We start from the raw sequence: 17,086 nt of genomic DNA, 5'->3' as shown, positions 1-17,086 counted from the left end.
CGTATAACGCGTTTTTTAATTTACCCAGCGGCGATTGCTGCAAGTGGCTATGACGTTTCCAGTTGTATGTAAAAGAAAATAAAAATAAAAAAATAAAAAAAAGACATTGGCAGACTATTCGAGATGACTTATGAATATCTCTGCGTCGTTCCGATTCATCAAGAATATAAGACACTCTATGGCTCCAGTGGCTGTCATCTCAGGTAAACCCAGGAGAGATCACAGTGTTACATCTCTGGCAGAGGACGTTATTTTCGGCATATCGGTAAGTATTGAATCGGACTTTGCAATTGGACATCAACTAGAGGCTGACAACCGTAGAAGATATTAAAGACAGAGGCAGTATTTCAGAATAAGAATAGCGATAAATCCAAAAATATTAATGTTTACACATAGGTGCAGAGTTTTCTAGCAGTTAAGTGTTTTATCCGACTATTAAAGCGGACTGCGAAATCGTAACACACTGTCAAAGGAAGTTTTATTTTGCACGTCAACTGTAGTTAATAATATTGCAGTTCAGCTTCGTAAAAGATGTCAGTTCTTATCAGTTCATGCCTACATCGATTAACGGAAACAGAGCTTGATTGATACGATTAAGTTCACTACAATAAATATGATAAGTATTTTACATGAAGGCGCGGTGTCTGTTCTTTCATACCTGTCTGAAAGGACAGACACCACGTGGAATTTGCAGCTGTGATATATTAACTGTAAACTGAAAGTGGGGGGGAGGGAGGAGCAAGGAAAGGAAAAGGACTATTGACGTCAGCTGCCTCGGGACCTGAAGGGGAATCAGCGACGACGAGTGAAAATGTGTGCTGCGTACCAAGCACATTCGTTAACCACTGCCCACCCGGGCACATACTTTTTATGGCAATTACATGGACTACCTATGCACGCCTGTCGACAGACTCATACTCTCATCGAGCGCCATGCAGCCACAGTCCCTGCCCATGTCCTCCACGACCGCTACCTGCAGGCTCCCACAGAAGGTCAGACAAAACCGTTCATCCGCACTGAACAATATGGATTCGTTGCCCATCGACGTGGATCAGTTATATGAATGCGTGTTATCTGTTCTTTCGGACATGTCCGAAAGAACAGACACTCTTAAATGTCGTGTTCACTAAGAAGCATTGATGGTGACCAGGCCAAATATCTCACGAAGTAAGTATCAAACGAAAAAACTACATAGAACGAAACTCGTCGGGCTTGAAGGGGGAAACCAGATGGCGCTATGGTTGGCCCGCTAGATGGTGCTGCCATAGGTCAAAAATGGTTCAAATGTCTCTGAGCACTATGGGACTTAACAGCTGAGGTCATCAGTCCCCTAGAACTTAGAACTACTTAAACCTAACTAACCTAAGGACATCACACACATCCATGCCCGAGGCAGGATTCGAACCTGCGACCGTAGCGGTCGCGCGGTTCCAGACTGCAGAGCCTAGAACCGCTCGGCCACTCCGGCCGGCGCCATAGGTCAAACGGAAATCCACTGGGTTTTTTTTTTTTAATAGGAACCCCCATTTGTATTACATATTCGTGTAGTACGTAAAGAAATATGAATGTTTTAGTTGGACCACTTTTTTCGCTTTGTGATAGATGGCGCTGTAATGAACGTGTAAGTACGTGGTATCACGTAACTTTCCGCCAGTGCGGACGGTATTTGCCTCGTGATACATTACCCGTGTTAAATTGGACCGTTTACCAATTGCGGAAAAGGTCGATATCGTGTTGATGTATGGCTATTGTGATCAAAATGACCATCTGGCGTGTGCTATATATTCTGCTTGGTATCATGCACGGCGTCGTCCAAGTGTCCGGACCGTTCGCCGGATAGTTACGTTATTAAGGAAACAGCAAGTGTTCAGTCACATGTGACATGTCAACCACGACCTGCAGCAAATTATGATGCCCAAGTAGGTATTTTAGCTGCTGTCGTGGCTAATTCGCACATCAGTAACAGACAAATTGCGCGAGAATCGGGAATCTCAAAAACGTCGGTGTTGAGAATGCTACAGCAACATCGATTGCACCCGTACCATATTTCTGTGCACCAGGAATTGCATGGCGACGATTTACCGTCGTGTACAGTTCTGCAACTGTGCACAAGAAAAATTACGGGAATATGACAGATTCTTTGCACGCGCTGTGTTTAGCGACTTAGCGTCAATCACTAACAGCGGTAACGTTAACCGGCATAATATGCACTATTGGGAAACGGAAAATCCACGATGGCTGCGACAAGTGGAACATCAGCGACCTTTTCGGGTGAATGTATGGTGCGGCATTATAGGAGGAAGCATAATTGGCCCCCACCTTATCGATGGCAATCTAAATGTGTGCACTGTATGCTGATTTCCTACGTTATGTTCTACCGATGTTACTACAAGATGTTTCACTGCATGACAGAATGGCGATGTACTTCCAACATGATGGATGTCCGGCACTTAAATCGCGTGCGGTTGAAGCGGTATTGAATAGCATATTTCATGAGAGGTGGACTGGTCGTCGAAGCACCATACTATGGCCCACACGTTCACCGGATCTGACGCCCCCGGATTTCTTTCTGTGGGGAAACATGAAGGATGTTTGCTATCGTGATCCACTGAAAACGCCTGGCAAAATGCGTCAGCGCATTGTCAATGCATGTGTGAACATTACGGAAGGCAAACTACACGCTGTTCAGAGGAATGTCGTTACACGTATTGCCAAATGCATTGAAGCTGATGGATATCATTTTGAGCATTTATTGCATTCACGTGTTATTTACAGGTAATCACGCTGTAACAGTATGCGTTCTCAGAAATGATATGTTCACAAAGGTGCATGTATCAAATAGGAACAACCGAAATAAAATGTTCAAACGTACGAATGTTCTGTATTATAATTTAAAAAATCTATCTGTTACCAACTGTTCGTCTAACATTGTGAGCCATATGTGACTTCTGAAATTTTCCCGGCGTATTTCTTCTTCTAATAATTTCCGGGTATGCAGCCGGATCCCGTCGACATTCTGCCACGATATTTCGGCCCAGAGACGTCCGGCCATCATCAGGTGAGTACACAACTACTGAAGAGCCCAGGTGCAGTCGCCGTATTTATACCGAATCTCGCGGATGCGAAATGTACTGGCATCCTACAGCGCATGCGTCAGGTGTTGACATGCGCAGCATAGCCGTGGTGAAAATAAAGGTTCATCTAGTCATTGAGTATCGAATGACACTGTCGATTCCGCTGTGATTGTATAATTTTAATAACAGGATTCCAATTTTTATTCAGCTGAAAGCCGTTGTCACGATTTATAAGATTATTGGCAAGACGTATTTCCACTGATTCCAGCCGGCCGGTGTGGCCGTGCGGTTAAAGGCGCTTCAGTCTGGAACCGCGTGACCGCTACGGTCGCAGGTTCGAATCCTGCCTCAGGCATGGATGTGTGTGATGTCCTTAGGTTAGTTAGGTTTAATTAGTTGTAAGTTCTAGGCGACTGATGACCTCAGAAGTTGAGTCGCATAGTGCTCAGAGCCATTTGAACCATTTTTTCCACTGATTCCTTGATTACGGAATCCCAAAAACCGGAAACCGGGGCTAATATTTTTGTTCCATTGTATTCCATTGAATGTCCCAATGAAATACAGTGCTCTGCTACTGCCGATTTTGACGGTTGCCGCAGACGGGTGTATCTTTCATGTTCTATACATCGTTCATGGACAGTTCTTGTCGTCTGGCCAATATGTGCAGAGCCACATTCACAGGGAATTTTGTAGACGCCTGCTTTCTTCAGTTGTAAATCGTCTTTAACGGATGCAACCAGGGCCCGGTTCTTTGCTGGTGGACGGAAGATAACCTTGATTTTATTTTTCTTCAGTAAGCGGCCTATTTTCGAAGACATTCCCGGCGTATGCTTCTTGTTATGATAGTTGCGGATGGCCTTCCTTATTTGGCGAGAAGTTTAGCCATTCTCTTTGAAAACCTTCTCCAAGTGTTCTAATTCTGCGTGGAGGTTTTCATCATCCGATATTACATGCGCTCGATGTAGTAAGGTACTGAGAACACCAACTGTTTGTGCTGGGTGATGGCAGCTTGACGCCTGGAGATACAGATCTGTGTGAGTCGGTTTCCTGTACACAGAATGTCCTAATGACCCATCAATTTTACGGCGTACTAGCACGTCTAGAAATGGTAAAGTGCCCTCTTTTTCAATCTCCGTCGTAAATTTGATGTTCTCATGTAATGAGTTTAAGTGATGAAGGAATTTCTCCAGTTCCTGTCTGACATGAGGCCATACAGCAAAAGTATCATCTACGTACCGCCAGAAGACCGTAGGCTTTAAAACAGCAGACTCAAGTGCTTTCTCCTCAAAGTCCTCCATAAAGAGATTAGCTACCACAAGCGACAAAGGGCTCCCCATGGCGACGCCGTCTGTTTGTTCAAAGAATTCGTCATTGAATAAAAAGTACGTTGAGGAGAGTATATGTTCAAACAAGGCCGTCATTTCTGCACTGAATAAGTTACCAATAAGATGGAATGATTCCATTAAAGGCACTTTGGTAAAAAGTGAGACCACATCAAAGCTGACTAATAAATCCGACCTGCTAAGCTTAACTTCCTTCAAGCGACTGACAAAATCCTCGGAATTACGTATATGGTGGCAACACTTACCCACATACGGCTTTAGTAATGAGGCCAGATATTTTGCTGTAGAATAGGTCGCAGCATCAATATTACTCACTATTAACAATTTCGCAGACAAAATGTCTTATAGTTGTTAGCATCTAATTAAAATATTCACAATAACCTGTACTTCTGCACTTTCTGTAAGTGATAATGTATATCGACTACAAAACACACCTACTTCTGAGGCAATAAAATGATTTGCAAGAAATGTAAAATCACTGACTCCCGACTATCAGTAAAATTGAGAAATAAGTGTCAGTTACTTACGCAGTTTCATACAGTCAAGCCAGGATCGTATGTTTTACCATTTTCTACTTAATTCAAGTTATGGTATTTAAATCAAAATTTCTGTGTTTTAAATACTCACCAGGATCGTTCGTTCCATATTTTACGTATGTGTTGCTCCTTAGAGTGCGCTGTATGTTTTAAATATGCTGAAATTTAAAAAGTTCGCGTAGTGGCGGATCAAATGGCGGTCAGCGATAATACTTTTTGCCTCCGTGGCAGCTGTGCTAAATTACTGGAAAATCTGAAATAAGGGCAAATGGAAATTATTTTCTAATAAATGAATACATGTACGCTCAGTGTTGCTTTACAATGTATGAAAAAACATAACCATTATACAGTTACCACAATACCGACCTGTAGGTCCAGATAAGAACAATCGCTCTTACAACAAATAAAGCAAAAGTAGTTCGATACGACATGCGAGCAACAAGATCAAAACCAAACGAGCAATTAAGATAAACAGAGAGAGATGCTAATAGTGACTTGCTATTTTACGCTATTTAAAATAGCAGCGATTCTTACATCTCTGCCTGCATCTACATCTCTTTGATTGTCTTTAATACAATTAATATCTGATATAATTTCACAAAATATCCCTACATCAGTGTTTGTTAATTTTTAAAGATAATTTTTGCACACGTTATGTACGATTTTTGGATTCACTCTCCAAGGGACTTAACACACAGAACATGATAACATATGCCTATTTGCAGAATCCATTGAATGTATTTATAGCAAAACAAAATGCTGTACAAATTACATACAATTAACACTACATATGTCGTTTATCATTTAAGTACATGGTGTATTATTAATAGTGGAGAAAACCTCAGTTCTACACTGACATGGCCGAGTCCACAAATTTTGAGGATTTCACGCGTAAAAACATTCGTATCTAATTCTAATTAGTGTTTTCACTTCTCGTGGTACGTTATATTACATCGTAGTGGTGGAGATACGGCAAAATGATTCCACAAGTTTACGTTTAGCATGTTCTGAATCTTCTGGAGGGTACAGATGCGGGCAGAAGTCTTCCTTCACGTAGCGAAGGTACTTTCTGTTACATCCAAGTTGTATAGCATTAGAAGTCAAAAAAGAGTTTCACTTAATTGTAGGTGCCTGCACACTGATGGACTCCAATAAAAGTAAACCGTATAAACTCTGTTCTTAATATCACCTTGCATAAGCGGTAAGAAACAAAACATAGCGTAACAGACCTTTACCAAGTTCAGAATTAATTAACAACAACGCGGAAACGCATGTTGGTATTGTGGTAACTGTACAATAGTTATGTTTTGCGTAGAGACGACATAAAGTTTGTTACTTCATAGGAAGGCGCTATAAAACCGGTGTCCGTTGAATGAAGAAATAATAGCCTCCGCTGCTAACACTTTTTTTTAATCAGTTCGTCGCGACTTCACAGACGATTGTTTTCTCTCCGTCTGTTGAAATAAAGACTACAGAGCAGCTGTCGTTATGTCAGCAAAGGAACAGAGCAAGAGGTTGCTTCCCTGTGAGCGCAGGCGCACTCACCCGTGTATTTACTCTCAACAGCCGAGATGAAAGTTATCCCACTAAAAGAGTTGTCCCGGGATAAGAGGCTGCTGAATTCATCTTGGTAATTGTTTTGCTTCTCAGAGAATGCTTCAAGTTTGCTGACTAATTGGATTTTTCGCTAATTAATGCTCGAGCAGTGGCAAGAAGTCTGGAACTTCGGGGGTTAAGTCTGTGTTTCAGCTACAGAAAAATTAAGAGTGTCTCAAATGAATCTTAAAGAGGCGATTTTTTGTGGAGAAAATGCTGAAATATGTATAAATGAGCACTCTTTATGGAAGTTGTGTTGCTCTTTCGTGGGTTACAGGAATTTGTGTTAAACAGCCAGATAAAATGAAAAAGCCACTTGTTATACCACGGGAAAACTACTTCACAAATTTCCGAAAAATTCTCATCTCAAGATTTTGATTCCATATTTAGAATATTGTGTCTTAATTTTTCACATCTACGTACAATCAAATACTTCTCTTTTCAATTTGCAGATGTTGAATTATGTTATAAATTTCCTAAAATCTGTAAAAGGGACGAGCATTTTTCAACGTTTTCAGTAACAGAAATCTTGGTAATAATAGTAAACATATGCGTACGTTTACTTTAAAACATGAAGGAAATAACTTCAGCCTTGTTGATAATCCATGTTTGATCCATTGAGCTTAAAATTATCTGAATGATACAAAAATACTAACATAAATTCATATATTCTCCAATTAATACACGCACACTTTGTGTGATATTCGGCATACAGAGCTACGTGTAATCCGACAGTAACCGCAGAATACTATAGGATTATTCTACTGACGTACCTTTCATCTATTGTCGAACCTTACTCAACGCGTTTCTTTCTAACTGTTCCATTCCAGTTCATCCTTCCTACAACAATACGCGATTGTAGACATCAATCACAGTGTTTCACTTATTATCTAAAACCAAAAATGAGATTGTAATCTCCCACATTTTCTCGGTGTGGTTGATCGCTGATGTACTTCCGGGAGATCAGGTGAATTTGTGAAACTTCCGGGCAGATTAAAACTGTGTGCCCGAGCGAGACTCGAACTCGGGAACTTTGCCTTTCGCGAGCAAGTGCTCTACCAACTGAGCTACCGAAGCACGACTCACACCCCGTACTCACAGATTTACTCCTGCCAGTATCTCGTCTCCTACCTTCCAAACTTTACAGAAGCTCTGCTGCGAACCTTGCAGAACTAGCACTCCTGAAAGAAAGGATATAGCGGAGACATGGCTTAGCCACAGCCTGGGGGATGTTTCCAGAATGAGATTTTCACTCTGCAGCGGAGTGTGCGCTGATATGAAACTTCCTGGCAGATTAAAACTGTGTGCCCGACCGAGACTCGAACTCGGGACCTTTGCCTTTCGCGGGCAAGTGCTCTACCACCTGAGCTACCGAAGCACGACTCACGCCCGGTACTCACAGATTTACTTCTGCCAGTATCTCGTCTCCTACCTTCCAAACTTTACAGAAGCTCTCCTGCGAACCTTGCAGAACTAGCACTCCTGAAAGGAAGGATATAGCGGAGACATGGCTCAGCCACAGCCTGGGGGATGTTTCCAGAATGAGATTTTCACTCTGCAGCGGAGTGTGCGCTGATATGAAACTTCCTGGGAGATTAAAACTGTGTGCCCGACCGAGACTCGAACTCGGGACCTTTGCCTTTCGCGGGCAAGTGCTCTACCACCTGAGCTACCGAAGCACGACTCACGCCCGGTACTCACAGATGTACTTCTGCCAGTATCTCGTCTCCTACCTTCCAAACTTTACAGAAGCTCTCCTGCGAACCTTGCTGGTAGAGCACTTGTCCGCGAAAGGCAAAGGTCCCGAGTTCGAGTCTCGGTCGGGCACACAGTTTTAATCTGCCAGGAAGTTTCATATCAGCGCACACTCCGCTGCAGAGTGAAAATCTCATTCAGGTGAATTTGTATTTACCTTTGCGCACAATATTTTTACGGTCGATACAGCCATCCTCTTCAGATGCCGCGAGTTTTGCTGTTGTGTGTACTTGCCGCCTGGACTCCAAACAGACTGTGTGTAGCTTTTGCATCAACTCTAGTCGCCAGTTGTCCTGCCTGTGTTTTCTAAGCCAAAATAATACTGAAGGAATCAAGTTGTACCACGATATAAGACATTCATCACAAAGTCTCAATAACTGCTACGTTCACCCGTGGTTTTGCAAATGCCCCTATTCTTTTTAGACTTGAAACCATGTTTGTATTTGTGGAATTTCTTTAATTTACATTATTATGCTTCCACATTAATTATATGTTCTTCGAAAGTTGTAGCCTTGTTTTTAGTTGCGTAGTCTGTGGAAAGTCCAAGATGCAAGTCATAACTATCGTTTCGTGCTTGGGCACACGAATCGGTTTGGATGGAGCACCTTCTCAATAGTTATTTAGGTTTCAGACGTTCTGTTGACAACTGCCAGTTTTATTTTTTGTCTAATTCCAAATATTAGAACGATCTCTGTAAACAAACTTGTGTGACAGTATGTCTACTGACTGACAGTGGTCCAATATGGGTCGGTTATTAACTGAACCTTGTACAGTTTTTCTCACATAAGAACTTTCTTATTGAAAATATTGCACAGTACACATTTTACGTCTGACGAGAGTAAATTATTGCCTATATGTTCAAGGTATTTTTCCAAATTTTGATTCGATATTTCAGTTCTAGACGGTTTGTAGCCTTCCCCTAGACAGTGATATGTATAATGTCATTTCTAAACCGCACTCAACTCAGGATCCGCAAGCAGGGTGCCAACGAAGTATGACATTTGGCAGTCAAAGCACTTTCATTGCGCACACCAACGTACAGCCAGAACAGAGCTGAATTCCCTAACAGTGTATGCTGCTATTTATACAAACATCGAACATTGCAGAATGCTGCTATTTGTACAAAAACCAAACATTCCACACTGTGCAAGCATTATGCGCCTAAGATTTTTCGAGAACCTTCCAGAAATGAGAAATACGAAACAGTAAGTAAATGATGATGGCAGAGTTTGAACTGGTTGCCTGAGGCACTGCAACCAGCGACACTAACCACTACGCCACTTTCCTTACACGTTTGCGTAGGGCATTCCTCCCTCTCCAGCAGAAAAAGCGACCCTCTGTTTCAGAAGTAGTAATTGGAGTCGTCTACACCACCCCGGATCTAGACCTTAACAGAGGTCCTCTATATTGCAGCGTCGATCGTCAACTGGTTCTTTCAGTTCACTTGAACATCCCATCGTCGATCTGCTCGTCAGAACTGTAGTAGACCTTCATATGGAGGACGTGGACAATGTATCTGTGCTTTTGTGTCCTTGATGACGGGTCACAATCTTCGACTTGATATACGACATCTGACAAGCGGCGAAGGAGACTATACTCCGCATAGCAGAGCTTTTGTAAGTTTTACGTTAGCCCAACTTCCCACACGGGTGTAAAAATCCACACCAAGTCTCCCAGGTTATATCTCAGTGCCTGGCTTTCGGCATTGTAGTACTGAGATGGCCTTTCTCCCAGGGGTCCAGGTTCCATATACCAGCCCCTGCTTTGATTCTTCGGTCCTGGTGATGAGGAGTTTAAGGTGATCACCCTCAGAATAATCCAGTTGAAATGGGAACAGTGTGTCATTTGTCGTTTCGGTCTCGCAGCCATGGAGCTGAAAGAACGGTGTGAAACATGTGGTGCGTTGCTTCGCTAAAATGTATGCGAATGTCGCATCAGACATTAATGTGACCCATACTATCCGTTCGGAATCGACGAACTTAGAGAGCATATTTGTCAATGTCTTATTAATGTGTTGTGACTGGCCGTCAGTCTATAGATGGTGGGCAGCTGTCATCATGTGACTGATGTCGTAACGTGAAATTACCTCTGCTACAATCCTCGACTGAAAATTTTGACTATCAGAGATCACCACACAAGGTGCTTCGAGTTTCAAAATAACAAAATAATTTCCCGAGACGTGCTGGGTAGCCGTGCGGTCTTAGGCGCCTTGCCACGGTTCGCGCGGCTCACCCCGTTGGAGGTTCTAGTGCTCCCTTGAACATGGTTGTGTGTGTTGAAGTTAGCGTAAGTTAGTTTAAGTTAGTTTAAGTTAGATTAAGAAATGTGTAAGCCTAGGGGCCGATAACCTTAGCAGTGTGGTCCCATAAAACTTACCACAAATTTCCAAATAATTTCCCGAGTTTCCGCAGTCAGTACATCTTCAGTGATAGCATAGGAGATGAGAATTTTAGGAACCTCTTGCAGATATGCGTTATAAATCTTTTACATTTACCGTAGATGCCCAGTGATTGGAAGAAACGTGAGGCTACAGCCGTACTAAATTACCACCCTTCCTCATGGACATCCATGTCTTGTAGAATCTACGAACGTATTCTGAATTCAAATATAACCGCCTCCCCGCCAACCAACATCCATTCTGAAAACATCCATCACGCAAAATCCACCACATTCTTCTCTCGTGTAATATCATGAAACTAATGGATCAAGATAATCAAGTGGACGAAGGACTTCTTGACCTCCAAAAACAAATGACTCAGTACCACACTATCGTATCGTAACAAATTTACAGTCATATGGTGTATCAAACGAATATTGTGATTGGAGTGAAGATCTCTTGAAAGGGGGGATGCAGCATGTTATCACTGACGAAGAAAGATGGACTGATGTAAAAATAACTTCACGTAAGACGCTGGGAAATGTACTGGAACCTTTCGGTTCGTATTGTACATTTATGATCTAGTAAGCAATATTAATAGTCACCTCAAATTTTTACAAATTGAGGAGTTACCTACAATGATTTATTATAAGAAAAGAAGCTGTAGAAATATCCAAAGATTTCAAAGTTGTGCTAAGATTGTCAACTTGTTTTAAATGTTCATAAATACAACAAACAAAGCGAGCACGATTAGTAGCAGGTTTATTTCACGCACAGGAGATCATGGAAATGCTGAAAAGCCTGAAATGGCAGACGCCTAAAGAGAAACAGCAATTACACATGACAGCCTACTTTCAAAGTTTCAAGAACTAGTACTGAGAAATATTTAAATACACTTCAGCCAAATACACATCACTTCTGGCAGATTCCAGATTAAGTGCGAGAATAATTAGGGCTTGCATATAGGTATTTAAGCGGTCATTGTTCTTGTATTCCATATGTGATTGAAATGGAATATATCTAAACTTATATGTGGATACAGCTTGTTTAAGACTAGTATGGTTGATTTCTGTACCAGTGTTCAAGGCATTCTCACATTACATAAAGCGATACAGAGTTTCGAGGAACATACTTGACTTATTATTCTGAGCACCAAGTTTCCGGAAATTATATGCTGATCAGTTTCTTACCTGAAGTTTTCATGTAGACAAAGAAATATCTGGTGGTTTTGAAGTCCTGTCCCACTTGTCAGTTGGTACAAGTGCTGGTTGTCGGCACCCTCGAAGGCGGCGCACTTCCTAAACTGCAAAAAAGTCATTTGCAGCACTACAGCAAAGTGTAGAGCAGTCATGAATGACAGTGGAGATGCGTCAGGTGTAAGGGAAGTAAGCAGTAACAACTTGGAGCAAGTGGTGGGCGCCGTGGGCGGCAGGGGGAGGACAAGACTTTGCGTGGCGTGCTGGACCATGGAAAGCGTGGTGTCTGGTCCTCTTTACATCCTGTAGTGGCTGCTTGAGGGAGCCAGCCGTCGAGCAGTGGCGCCTGGGAAGATGGTTGGCAGGTGGATGCTGACAGCTGGTGAAGGTAATCCTGTGTGTGCTGTCATCATGGGGACTGGAAGCTAAAGGACACAGGGAGTGTGTGTTGAGCCGTTGAGCAGCTGAGACAGGGCCAGATGGTGCTGCAAGTTCGCGTGGCCAGGAGTGGGGGTATCCTGGTTGTGTCCGACTCTGACAAGGGGAGGCCGCCAATTGTGAAATTCAGATTCGATTCATACTGCGCATAATAAAAGCTCATGGCCAGAGGTGCAATGTGGCAAAGCACCAAGATGTACTTCTCAGCCGTTGTCGAGAAAATCGACTGTTAAAATAAACCGTTCGGTGAAATACTCTCTACGATTAACAATTTACTACAGCGTCGTGGCGCAGCGGCAAGCGCTCGGGTTCGTAATCTGAAGGTCGCCGGATCGAATCTCGCGCCATGCAGCAATGGCGCCTTGCTAGGTCGTAGCCATGGACTTAGCTGAAGGCTATTCTAACTGTCTCTCGGCAAATGAGAGAAAGGCTTCGTCAGTGTAGTCGCTAGCAAAGTCGTCGTACAACTGGGCGAGTGCTAGTACGTCTCTCGAGACCTGCCTTGTGGTGGCGCTCGGTCTGCGATCCTGACAGTGGCGACACGCGGGTCCGACATATATATATATATATATATATATATATATATATATATGTGTGTGTGTGTGTGTGTGTGTGTGTGTGTGTGTGTGTGCGTGTGTGTGTGTGTGTGTGTGTGAATATACACACATTTGAATTACAAAAAACAAACACAAAAAAGTAGCATGGCGCGAGATTCAATCCGGTGACCGGATTTCGAACCCGAGAGCTTACCGCTGCGCCACGACGCTGTAGAAAAATATTAATCGTAGAGAGTATTTCACCGCAACGGTTTATTTCAACTGTCGATTTTCTCGACAACGGCTGAGAAGTGCATCTTGGTGCTTTGCCACATTACACCTCTGGCCATGAGCTTTTATTATGCGCAGTATGAATCGAATCTGAATTTCACAATTGGCGGCCTCCCCTTGTGAGCTAGCAGTGACTTGTCATCAACACGAAGCAGACAGTGCTTGGCATCTTTGATACAGGAAAGGGGGTAGTGGTGAGACACAGAGGTGAGCCATGGTGTGTGCCCTTGTACGGCGATGAAGAGTGGCGCATGAGTCGTGTTCAGCAGAAACGACGATGTGCAGTCGACTGTGTCTGTGTCTGTTTTATCTGTGCCAGTTCTTCTAATGTCTGAAAGACGCGGCTGGTGCAAGGTCTAATATTGTTATTGGAAATACGTTTCAGTGGGGAAAGATTCGAGGCATACTGGACCCTGATGGCGCAACTTATTTTATTGCCAACTGTACATAACTCATTGTCCTTTCTGCAGACCTTATTTTGAATTACTAGCTGATTTATTTGATACCTTTACCAGAGTTGGGCAGGCTGGTCAGTGCACTCTAATTGTATTTTTACTAGCATCTTTCGTTGATTAGCGGAATTTGTATTGCTTGGGGGCCTTTGTGTGTCGGCTCTACTTGGTTCATTTTGGACTTGTGTCCTGAGCTGGAGCCCCACCATTTAAGTTTTCCTGTCATTCCTTTCAGCTTTTTTAGTCATTACTGGCAGGATTGCCTATTGCTTGTGCCCTCCTTGTTGCTGTGAAATTGCATCTATTTGTCAACAAACTGCCTATTGGCTTCTGTCTCGGGTTCTTCGGCCGACGTTCATCTAATGATTTTTCTGACGTTTCGCCAGCACGAGTGGCTGGCATTGTCAAAGCTTCACCCTCCATTGCCGGTGGTGAACTGGAGCCGAGCTCGCGGGCGCAGGCTATATGTACCTGGCGCGCCAACGTCCGAGGGCTTCTCCGCGGTCATTTCCGGTGCGGTTCTCCTCTTGCTACCTGCGACGGTCGTTCGCTGCAGTACGGAAAGCCAGGATCCGTTGACCTTAAGGCTTTCCTCTTTCTTGTTCAAACTGTTCGCGTGTTTTTGTATTTCTACAGCTTCTCTGAACAAGCGCGTGTGATAGTGCTTCTCTACAGCCAGAACTTCCGTGTCGGCGAATTTTATTACATGGTCGGTCTCATTCAGTGCGTGCTCTGCCACGGCCGATTTCTCCACCTGCCCCAACCTGCAATGTCGCTTATGCTCTTTGATCCTGGTGTTAATGGATCGTCCAGTCATTCCGACATAAACTTTTCCGCATGTGCATAGTATGCGGTATATTCCCGACATTGCAAGTGGGTCTCTTTTCTCCTTCGCCGATCTAAGACACTCTTTGATCTTCCTTGTCGGTTTGAAAATAGTCTTTACGCCATGTTTGCGCAATATACGGCCGATTCTGTCCGTCACTCTGGGAATGTATGGCGGAAAGGCCGTACCCGACAATTCTTTTTCCGGTTCCTTACTTCGCCGAGGGTTGGGCTCTGTTACACTTCTAATATAATTTGTGGAGTAACCATTGCTCCTCAGGACAGTTTCCAGGTGTTGCATTTCTCGTTTGAGGTGTTGCGGCTCACATATTCGTCCTGCTCTCGTTACGAGCGTACTAATCATGCCTCTTTTCTGGCTCGGGTGGTGGTTTGACAGTTTGTGCAGGTATCGGTCCGTGTGAGTCGGTTTTCGACACGCTGTGTCCCAGATCTTCGCCGTTCTGGTCACAAGGAACGGCGAAGATCTGGGACACAGCGTGTATCGAAAACCGACTCACACGGACCGATACCTGCACAAACTGTCAAACCACCACCCGAGCCAGAAAAGAGGCATGATTAGTACGCTCGTAACGAGAGCAGGACGAATATGTGAGCCGCAACACCTCAAACGAGAAATGCAACACCTGGAAACTGTCCTGAGGAGCAATGGTTACTCCACAAATTATATTAGAAGTGTAACAGAGCCCAACCCTCGGCGAAGTAAGGAACCGGAAAAAGAATTGTCGGGTACGGCCTTTCCGCCATACATTCCCAGAGTGACGGACAGAATCGGCCGTATATTGCGCAAACATGGCGTAAAGACTATTTTCAAACCGACAAGGAAGATCAAAGAGTGTCTTAGATCGGCGAAGGAGAAAAGAGACCCACTTGCAATGTCGGGAATATACCGCATACTATGCACATGCGGAAAAGTTTATGTCGGAATGACTGGACGATCCATTAACACCAGGATCAAAGAGCATAAGCGACATTGCAGGTTGGGGCAGGTGGAGAAATCGGCCGTGGCAGAGCACGCACTGAATGAGACCGACCATGTAATAAAATTCGCCGACACGGAAGTTCTGGCTGTAGAGAAGCACTATCACACGCGCTTGTTCAGAGAAGCTGTAGAAATACAAAAACACGCGAACAGTTTGAACAAGAAAGAGGAAAGCCTTAAGGTCAACGGATCCTGGCTTCCCGTACTGCAGCGAACGATCGTCGCAGGTAGCAAGAGGAGAACCGCACCGGAAATGACCGCGGAGAAGCCCTCGGACGTTGGCGCGCCAGGTACATATAGCCTGCGCCCGCGAGCTCGGCTCCAGTTCACCACCGGCAATGGAGGGTGAAGCTTTGACAATGCCAGCCACTCGTGCTGGCGAAACGTCAGAAAAATCATTAGATGAACGTCGGCCGAAGAACCCGAGACAGAAGCCAATAGGCAGTTTGTCAACAAGTGGCCACGAAAGCCTCAACAATTTTGTATCTATTTGTCAGGCAGGAATTTTACATTTGGCATTTTAAGTTAGATATTAAAGTAATGGGTATTTGTTGGATTGAGTGCCCGTCATTTCTCTGTGTCTTAACTTTGTTAAGGCCATTCTGATATGTTGAATTATGTAATTAATAAATTTTTTTAAAACTTGTTAAGTATTTACACCCAAAAAACTTCTCAGCCACTTGCTTCTCGCCCCATTTCCTGTGTCACGAATTTCACTTACAAACGAAACTTTTGCAAGTTATGTAAAATAATAAGGATTTTTAATCCTGGGAATGGGCCGATGCAGAGGGAAGTACGATGAATACGTAATCTAGTTTTTGTAGGGTCGTTACACGAATATTCATGCATGTTTAATAACCAAATCATAATTACGGAAATTAGAAAAAATGCCGATTACAATTGATCCATCAATGTCGACAGTAACCAACGAATACCCATGCACGTTTATAATCTTACAACTTGAGTCTAATATAATAACATATAAGGAATCATTATCTTTCCAAAATAATGATTTTGTGTAGTATCTGCTTAAGAAATACCTACACTACTCTCACCGATGAGACAACGGATTTATGAGCAATTTGAGCTTGTATGCTACCTTTGTAATAGTTCAATCAGGTCAAAACGATTAAAATCAGGGGATAGGATTTGTAGACTTTCACCATAAGGTACTTCGCTGATAACCTGTGAAATAAATAAGGTTAGACTTCCTCGGTAGTGCTGTTTCAGGGTTGATAACGATATGTAGGAGATAAGTACTCCTACGTTACGGTTTCAAGTCATGTGCAGATAGTTAGGATTGCTACCAAAATATTTGCAGCAGTATGATGTTTCTTTATTATTTTATTTCTTATTGCAGAAATCATTTTCTGAAATTTATTTTGGTAGTATAATTAATTTTCGATGAATCTTCTCTTGTACATACACAAAGACGGATAATTTATAGGAGAGGGAATAATACCATTCTTTTAAGCTGTTTGTTAAGTAATTCTTATTTTGTGACTCAAATAAAATGGTGATTCATCTTCTTTTGTCAACCAATTAACTATCTACATCCTTTTGGTTTGATATTTGGAATGCTAAATCTATTTACGTATCTACAGTTATTCTACAAAAATGTTACCTCATACGGTATTGCCTCATGCTCTGGAGTTATACCGTACACT

The sequence above is a fragment of the Schistocerca nitens genome, chromosome 2 (assembly GCF_023898315.1).
Source record: "Schistocerca nitens isolate TAMUIC-IGC-003100 chromosome 2, iqSchNite1.1, whole genome shotgun sequence".
Taxonomy (NCBI): domain Eukaryota; kingdom Metazoa; phylum Arthropoda; class Insecta; order Orthoptera; family Acrididae; genus Schistocerca; species Schistocerca nitens.
The sequence above is the reverse complement of the archived record's forward strand: the minus strand, read 5'-3'. Positions refer to the sequence as shown.